Below are 9,833 nucleotides of genomic sequence, written 5' to 3'. Positions count from 1 at the left end.
TGAAGTAGATAGATGTAGTTCAAATACAGATTCTTTGGGTAGAAAAACACACCTTTAATCTGAGTCTTGATGCAGGAAAACACACACTTTTAATCTAGATCTTAAGACTAGAAGACACACCATTAGCTGGGCCCCACCTCTGTTGCAGCCTGTGTAAGTTTATAGGAGAAGGAAGCTTTGAGTTGCTGCTTGCTCGCTCTCATCTTACTAGCAAGCTCATTTCTTCACTGGCATCTGAACACAAATTTTCAGAATACTGGTTGATACTGAAGAAGACCTGAGACTTCAAACCTTGTAGAATAAGTAAGTATTGGCTTTATCCAACTTTATATTACCCTGACCTTTGCCTACAAATTTCTCTCACACATCCACTTTCTATTTATATAGAGTAATTCATTCTTTATGTTCACTAAAGGACCTTAATTAATACAAAGCAATTGAAATGAGAGTGTATACACATTTCCAAACTCTTCCACAGTTGGATAGAATAGCCAAAATTAGTTACCATTGACCTAAGATTCAATAAATACACACACACACACACACACACACACACACACACACACACACACACACACATCTGTTTAACAGTCACTGTGGGTCTGTATTATCTTCAGTAGAACAAATATGGAAACATAGAGAAACCTATAGAAATACAAGTTTCCAAGAATATAAAAGGGGAAATGCAGCAGAAATTGAAAATAAAATCTAAAGGGTATCTATAATTGTATCCTACAAAATAAAGAGTAATGTCGATTACTTCTTTCAGATCAACTTTAACCTCCAAACTACCTCCAGAAGACATGTCAGGGGATCTGGAAGCCAAGAGCTGTGGCTACACACATATCAGTGTTCAGAAATTCTGCTATGAGTGGAACATTAGCAACTTTTCATTTTGCATGGATGGAATTCGTGAAAATGTTATAAGCCCAAGGTTCTCATTATAGGCCAGTGAAGAAGTGCAATGGTGTTTGAGGATACTCCCAAATGGTGTTGATGAGGAAAGTAAAGATTACCTTTCAGTTTAACCTGGGTTTGCTCAGTTGTCCAAAGAGTCCAGTTTGGGCAAAGTTACAGTTCTGGATCATAAACACCCAAGGAGAGAAATATCTTATTACAAAAATCTCAAATGTTTTAAAGTTTCTGCCAAATCAATACTGGGGATACAAAAAGTTCATTCTTCGAGATTTCTTCCTCTCCCATAGGCATTGGCTTTTCCCTGAAGACCAGTTCACCTTGTGCTGCAACGTGAGCATAGTAGGACCCACCTTTAGCACTCCTGGAGAGAACATGAGACATGCAATCAAGGATCCAAGGCAGATGTTGGTTAACAACATAGGGAAGATGTGGGAGAATTCCCTCTTCACAGACTGCAGCCTGGTGGTAGCTGGCCAGGAATTCAGATCTCACAAGGCCATCCTAGCAGCTCACTCTCCAGTTTTCAGAAGCATGTTTGAACATGAAATGTTAGAGAGCTTAACAAACCGCATTGAGATCCATGACATTCATCTGCAAGTCTTTAAGGAAATGATGGGTTTCATTTATACAGGGAAGGCACCACACCTCCACAGCCGCTCAAGGGCCAGAGATTTGTTGGCAGCTGCTGACAAGTATGACCTGCAGGGCTTGAAGGTCATGTGTGAGGATGCCCTGTGCACGAACCTCTCTGTGTAGAATTCTGTACCTACTCTCATCCTGGCTGACCTCCACAGCACAGAGCACCTGAAGACTGTAAGACCATGGACTTCATTATACTTCATGCTTCTGAAGTCTCTGAGACCTTGGGGTGGAAGTCAATGGTGGAGTCACATCCCCACTTGGTAGAGGAAGCATTTTACTCCCTGTCTTCCATACAGTTTCCTGGCTTGGAGCCCTCACTCAAATGCTGAAAGATATTTTAGGAGCTTGACAGCTATGACCTACATCTGTCTTCCAACAGCAGCAACCAGTGTTTTTACAAATGACTTCTGTTTAGACTACAGTATTGCTGGAACATTTACATTGAATTTGGGGAAAGGCAGTCTGGTGGCTCAGGATTTAAAACAGCTGTAATATGTCAAAATGGTTTGTGGGCAAAGAGCAGCTCTAGGGTCATGGACACTCTACCTGACAATTATCATGTTGGTGTTGTTTGATTCTTGTCTAATGTCTTGGAAATTGGGATTCAACTGGCCTGAACCACAGCCCAACCTACTTTCTTTAAAGAAACTTGTCTGCATTAGACTGAGCAGAATAGATGACCTAACTTATGTGTATTAAATGACATGTAAAGTTTTTCACCTAATTATGGTGTATTTTCTATCTGCAAATAAAAATTCTTTCAACTTTATTGTATGTATCCTGTTAATTGCCAGTCACCTTATTGTTGTAATTAAGACTTCAACTGCTGTAATAAGTAGATTTAAGAGAATGAGAAACCACTACTTGCCTTTGCTTTTGTACAGTGGCTTTGAGTTTCTCCCCATTAAGTTGATGTTGACATGGGCTTCTTCTATATTACCATTATTATATTTAGGAATATTATCTGTGTGCCAATCTCTGGAGAACTTTTTTATCATTAAGGGGTTCCTTCTTAATGACCTTGCCTGGACCCAGTTTAACTATCATGTTTTTTGCCTTTTGTTTGTTTGCTTTTGTTTTGCTGTGTTTTCTTTCCATTGGTTTATGTGGTCAATTAATTTTATTGATTTTTTTATATTGAAGTACCCCTACTCATCTTGTGAGAAAGCCCACGTGGCTTTTGTAAATGATATTTTTAATGAGTTATTGGAATATGTTTGCAGTTATTTAATGATTATGTTTGCATCAGAGTCCATAAGGGAAATTGGTATGTGCTTTCTACATCAGTGTGACTGTAGTCTCTCATATAATAGATTGATTGGGCAATACTCTTTCTGTTTTTATTTTGTGAAATAATTTGAGGAGCATAAGCAATGACTCTTCTTAGAATGGCTGGTAGATTGTTTTTTTATGAAAATTATCTGGTTCTGGACATTTTTTATGGGAACACTTTTAATGGCTGCTGCTATACTTAGATGCCTTTGAATTTCTGCACACATGGTAAGAATTGAAATGGCACCTTGGGCCTTTTTTTCATGATGAATATTTAGTGCCCATACATAATGTGAATCCAATTCACATTCAGGCTTTACTGCCCAGAGGGATTGACTCTACTATAATCTTACTCCTCTAGTCTTCTAAACACCCAGATGTACAGGGGAGACAGTTATGTCCTATGTATCTTTGGCCAGTAGTGACCTTTATAATTGGCAGGTGCAGACCCCCCTCCATCCATATTCAAAAAGACCCTCAGTTCTCCTAGGTCTTTTAGATTCAATCATGTTGACTCATAAACCCATCTGTGATGACTGTCAACAACTGATTCAGGTTATTTCCACAACTGAAGAAAGTAAGAGAATTGTGGGAGAAGCTTGGAAATTGGTTCTAGGGGTAATGGACTCCTCACACAGCTACAGCCTTTACTTTGACTATACCCAACTGGGATTTGAAGGCTATTGAAGGTAGGAGAGAATATGTGTCTACCAGCAGATTCTGTTGGGTGAGCCTCAGAGAAGTTTCTATCAAATTTGTCTATAAATTTATCTAAGGTAATCAGGTGAAATAATGAGAGCTCTAGAGTATATCTAAAAATGATGCTGTGAAGCCTATAAGACCTACATCCTCTTGGACCCAGAAATGAGAAGTGGTAAGCATGGCTTTTTCTAAAAAAACTGCCTCTGATAACTGTCAGGAATGTCAGTGCCTGGATCGATTTGCTGGTACACAACTTCTTATAATTTTATGTAGGAAGAAGTGTGTGACTGAGAGCCTTGGGATTCAGCCCAATTTTATTAGACAAAAAGGGTGAAATGGTGGATGATGTCACTATATAGGCAGAGGCAGGTACAAGAGCTAATGAGGCCTATCATGTTCAAGAAAGAAGGATGGGTAGGAGAAAAGTTTTAGAGAGGAAGAGGAGACTGGAACCAGGGGAGAAGCAGCCAAGAGATCATGGAGGTGAATGTTAAGTTCCTCTCTGTACATTTACAAGTTGTTATGAATGTTTTTAAGGGATGGATGTGTACAGGGGTTTGTATGTGTAGATGGGCAATTATATATTATCAATTGGATCAGAAGTTATTGTGTTGTATGTTCTTTAATATGGCAATGTATTTATCCTGTTAATTGCCAGTTGCCTTATTGTTCCGATTAAGACTTCAACTGCTGTATTGATAGATTTAAGAGAATGAGAAACCACTACTTGCTTTTGCTTTTGTACAGTGGCTTTGAGTTTCTCCCAATTTAAGTTGATGTTGACATGGGCTTCTTCTATATTACCATTATTATATTTAGGCATACGATCTGTGTGCCTATCTCTGGAGAACGTTTATCATTAAGGAGTTGCTTCTTAATGGCCTTGCCTGGTCCCAGTTTAACAATCCTGTTTTTTTGCCTTTTGTTTGTTTGCTTTTGTTTTGCATTGTTTTCTTTCCATTGGTTTATGTGGTCAATTAATTTTATTGATTTTTTTATATTGAAGCGCCCCTACTTACCTTGAGAGAAAGCCTACTTATCTTTTGTAAATGATATTTTTAATGTGTTCTTGGAATATATTTGCAATTATTTAATGATTAAGTTTGCATCAGTGTCCATAAGGGAAATTTGTATGTGTTTTGGATATCAGTGTGACTGTAGTCTTTCATATAATAGATTGGGCAATAATCTTTCTGTTTTTATTTTGTGAAATAATTTGAGGAGTATAAGCAATAACTACACTTAAAATGGCTGGGAGAATTTTTTGTGAAAATTATCTGGTTCTGGGCATTTTTTGATGGGGAAAATTTTAATGCATGCTGCTATACTTAGATGCCTTTGAATTTCTGCACACGTGGTAAGAATTGAAATTGCAGCTTGTGCCTCTTTCCTTTTTGAGTATTTAGTGCCCTTACACAATGTGAGTTCAACTGACATCAGGCTTTACTGCCCAGAGGGATTAACTCTACTATAACCTTACTCCTCTAGTCTTCTAAACACCCAGATGTACAGGGGAGACAGTTATGCCCTATGTATCATTGGAAAGTAATGACATTTATAATTGGAAGTTGTAGACCCCCTTCATCCATTTTCAAAAAGACCCATAAACACATCTATGATGACTGTCAACAACTGCTTCAGGTTCCTTTCACAACTGAAGAAAGTAAGAGAATTGTGGGAGAAACTTAGAAATTATTTCTAGGGGTAACTGACTGCTCACACAGGTAAAGCCTTTAATTTGACCATACCAAACTGGTATTTTAAGGCTGTTGAAGTTAGGGAGAGGATATATGTCTACCAGCAGATTCTGTTGGGTGAGCCTCAGAGAAGCTTCTGTCAAATTTGTCTATAAATTTATCTAAGGTAATCAGGTGAAATAATGAGAATCCTAGAATATATCTAAAAAGGATTCTTTGAAGCCTGTAAGACATACATCCTCTTGGACCCAGAAATGAGAAAATTGTCAGTGGGAAGCATGGCTTTTTTAAACAAACTGCCTCTGATAACTGTCAGGAACTTCAGTGCATGGATGGTATTGCTGGTACACAACTTCCTATAATTTTATATAGGGAGAACTGTACGCCTGAAAGCCTTGGGACTCAGCCCAATTTTATTAGACAAAAATGGTGAAATGTAGGATGATGTCACTCTATAGGTGAAGGCAGGTACAAGATAGAATGAGGCCTGTCATTCTTCAAGAAAGAAGGATGGGCATGAGACAAGTTTTAGAGAGGAAGAGGAGACTGGAACCAGGGGAGAAGCAGCCAAGAGATCATGGAGGTGAATGTTAAGTTCCTCTCTGTACATTTACAAGTTGTTATGAATGTTTTTAAGGGATGGATATGTACGGGGGTTTGTATGTGTAGGTGGGGGGCAATTATATATTTTCAATTGGATCAGAAGTTGTTGTGTTGTATGTTCTTTCATATGGCAATTTAATTGAATTCAAGAGATTATGTGGTGGCTGGAGACACTGGGCCACCAGATAATTGGGGTATGTATGTCTGGCATGGTGGCAACCTGCCTTGGGAACTAGGTGGGTAGAGAGTTTGTTGCCAGACTCAGAGAATAGCCATCAGTAGTGTGATATGGGGTACAGCATAGCACGTGAGACGATTTGCTGACTGAGATGAAGACATTTACCAGATATCTTGGGGCACTACTGTGCTGGATCTGATGCAGGGTAAAATAAACAATTTAATTTATTATTACAGCAACATATTTGTATCATGGCAGGTAATGGGGTGGAAAGCAAGCAGACAGAGTACTGGAGATGTAGCTGAGCATTCCACATGCAGATCAGTAGGCATCAGGAAGAGAGACAGATACTGAGCCTGGCTTGAGATTATGAAACAACAAACCCCACACACAGGAATACATTTTGCTGATTCTGACGTCCACCAGACCAAAACAAATTAACCATTTTAGGCCAAATTTAAAAGCAAGCTTTACTAAGTTTTAAACACTGCCCAAGAGATGAGAATTCTATATCTTGATACAAAGGTTGTCAGGATGACATTCAGTTCTGAAGGCAATCATGAGGAGGCTCTTTTCCTGACTGGGCAGAGCTTGAGCAATAGGTGTTGTGATAAATTTCCAAACCTCCAACCCCATAATCCTCCCTCAAAGGCCACCTACCCAGTGACACACTTCCTCAAACAAGTTCACACCTCCTAATGGTGTCATTTTACATGGACCAAACTTCTTCAAACTACCACAGCTATCCACTTGTCCTCTGACAGTAAAGTGGTCCTTGGACATTTAGATGACTTCCAATGACTTCTGAGACCTTTGACATCCACAAGAACCTCCGGCTTTGACATGGCCTGCAGCAGCTGACCACATATATCAGCATGGCTTCCAAGGGCATCACAGAGATCATAGCGGTCATTTGAGGATGTCAAAAAATTCAGAAAATTAAATCGATTCATATTGGACATCCCATCATTGCTCAAAGCCTAGGTGATTCTGTAGCTGGGCAGCATGTTTGGGGGTTGAGTCTGCACAAACTACAAACTGCTATCTACCACCCTAATGGCCTTATTCAACAATGACATGTTCCCCACAAACCACAGGCACCTTTCTCTCACAACTGTCACTGCCATCCCATCTTCAGCTGTGCCTCTCTTCACCATGCACTTCCTCCATCTTTTACACCTCTCCATCCCACATTCATTTGTCATTTGTCATCGGGGCAGTGTGTCACACAGTAAGTATGCATCTATCTCTACCTATCTCAAATTTCTTTACATGCAAATATTCATAGCAATGAGTTGTTGGTCTTGTTCAAGTTTTCTAAAACACCCAAAGTATTGGAACATTGCTGAGGCTCTTCTCAGGTACTCTGCTGTAGCCCTGTGTCTACGAAATGCTGAGTCTAGGCAGGCAAATTGGGGGACAAGTTCTGTGCCAGCTACAAGTTCTGCACACCTCTCTGCCCACCTGCGGCTCTCAGGGGTGGGTGATTCATTGGGCTCAAGGCTTGGGCTTGTATCCTGCACATAGCACCAGTGCCCTGTGCTCTCTCTGTCTCCCAGCAGGACAAGAAATGTTGCGTGCAGTTGCCGCTTTTCTATTGTAAAGAGCAGTGGGTAGTTATGGGAACAGCCCTCAACAGTAAAGACACCCAGTTTTGCATGACTGGCTCTTCTTTGCACTTCAGCAGCTCATAGATGAAGTAGATATTGGGATGGATTTACTCAAAGTAGTGGATCTGGGCCTGCATGATAGTGAAGATTGTTAGTCCAGGAATCTTTACACATGGGCCTTCTGCAACTAGTGATACCACAGCCTTTCAGTTCTGTTTAAAAATTACCTGGGTAGCTGGCACCAGAACTTCGCTGATCCCAGCCCACAGCTCCCTACCACTAAACCCCATGGGAGAGAGAACTCATTGCCAGCTGTGTGGACACTCCTGAGACTGCAGGGCAGGAGAGACCACCAGTACTACCCACTCATGCCCACATCCCTTGCCCAAGAGGAAACTGTATAGAGCCTCTGAGAACAGGAAGATGGGGGCACCTTTATCCTTAGGTTTGATCTTCTCAAAGATTGTAACTGAATGCACCTGAATGCAGGCACTCTTGGGGAAGCAGAACATACAAACAACAATCCACAACAGTGACAAGCCTTCCTCCCATTGTTAGGAATCCCACCAGAACACCAACCTTCTCCACCTACTCTACTGTGTATAACGTGTATATATACAGTGTGTGTCTGAACCCATTTGGGCTCCCTGATTGTCTGTTCAGGCTTTGTGAACTTCCATGGGAATAGGTTAAGTCAGTTGATTCTGTGAGACCTGAACTTGTGGTGTCCTTGACACTTCTACCTTCTACAATCCTTCTTCCCCCACTTTTGTAGGATTCTCTGACTTCTGTATAATATTTGGTTTTAGGAATCTTACTGTGCTCCCATCTATTTCTGGATGAAGCTTCTCTGGTGACAATTATGCTAGAATCCTTTTGACAAGTATAGCAGAGAATTATTAGGAAGAGCTCCATTGACTTTTTTCCCCAGCTGTCTTTGGTTCTACCTAAGGTCTCTGGATGATCTATTCTCTGGTTTCCAGCCCTTCAGGCAGTGCCAGGTATGAGCTCCGGCTTGAAGCATGGGCCTCAACTTGTAGCAGTCAGTTGCTGTTCACTCTCACAATTTCTGTGTGATTATTACCGTAGGACAACTTCCATGGGGGACAGATTGTAGATTGAAGTTTGAATGGCTGGGTTAGTGTTCCAATTCCTTCACTGGAAGCCATGCCTAGTTCAGAAGATGGGCAGTTCAGACTTCATATCCCTTCTAAGCAGCTTTGCTAAGATCACTCTTGTAGATTCCAGGAAGTTTCCATTACACTGGATTTCTTTTCTCACCCTGAAATGATTCTAAATTCCAGTGATCTCTCCCAGTACTCTCTCCTTCCATTATGTTCCCTCATCTTTGCTTTAACTTTCCACACCTGCCCACAGTCCCTAGGTAATCTATTCTATTGTCCACTCTTGGATAGACCTGTGCATTCCACACTTGAGCTCTCCTTGGTATTGATCCCATGGGTCTGTGGTATGCTTGTTCTTTGCATTACAGCTAATAACCACTTACAAGTGAGTTCATTTCTGTGTGAAAATCTGGGACTGGGTTACCTCACTAAGGCAATAGAATATTTCTATACATTTGCCTGCAAAATTCATGCTGTTATTTTTTATATCAATCTCCTATAGTTAAAAGGTAACCAAAGGACACTAATATTTGTAAATATTACATGAATACCGATAATATGAATATAACAGGAAGGAATATAATCACGATTCCTTCATATCTCTCAGTATCAATGGTCTCAACTCGCCAATAAAAAGACATAGATTAAAAAACTGGATATGCAACCAGGACCCTGCATTCTCCTGCCTACAGGAAACACACCTCAGGGACAAAGACAGACACTACCTCAGAGTGAAAGGCTGGAAAACAACCTTCCAAGCAAAATGTCTGAACAAGCAAGATGGAATAGCCATTGTAATATTGAATAAAATCGATTTTCAACTAAAAGTCATCAAGAAAGATAAGGAAGGACACTTCGTATTCATCAAAGGAAAAAAATCACCAAGATGAACTCTCAATCCTAAATATCTATGCTCCAAATACAAGGGCACATACATACATAAAAGAAACCTTACTAAAGCTCAAAGCACACATTGCACCCCACACAATAATAGTAGGATATTTCAACACCCCACACTCATCAATGGACAGATCATGGAAACAGAAATTAAACAGAGACATAGACAGACTAAGAGAAGTCATGAACC

General features: G+C 40.3%; 1 pseudogene; it reads left to right on the top strand.

The window, feature by feature from the left end:
* The first annotated feature begins 803 nt into the window (after window positions 1-803).
* On the top strand, window positions 804-1,889 carry Tdpoz1-ps3 (TD and POZ domain containing 1, pseudogene 3; annotated as a pseudogene).
* Window positions 1,890-9,833: the final 7,944 nt, after the last annotated feature.

Source organism: Rattus norvegicus, chromosome 2, assembly GCF_036323735.1.
Source record: "Rattus norvegicus strain BN/NHsdMcwi chromosome 2, GRCr8, whole genome shotgun sequence".
Lineage (NCBI taxonomy): Eukaryota > Metazoa > Chordata > Mammalia > Rodentia > Muridae > Rattus > Rattus norvegicus.
Note: the sequence above shows the minus strand (reverse complement) of the source record. Positions and strands in the feature narration are given on the sequence as shown.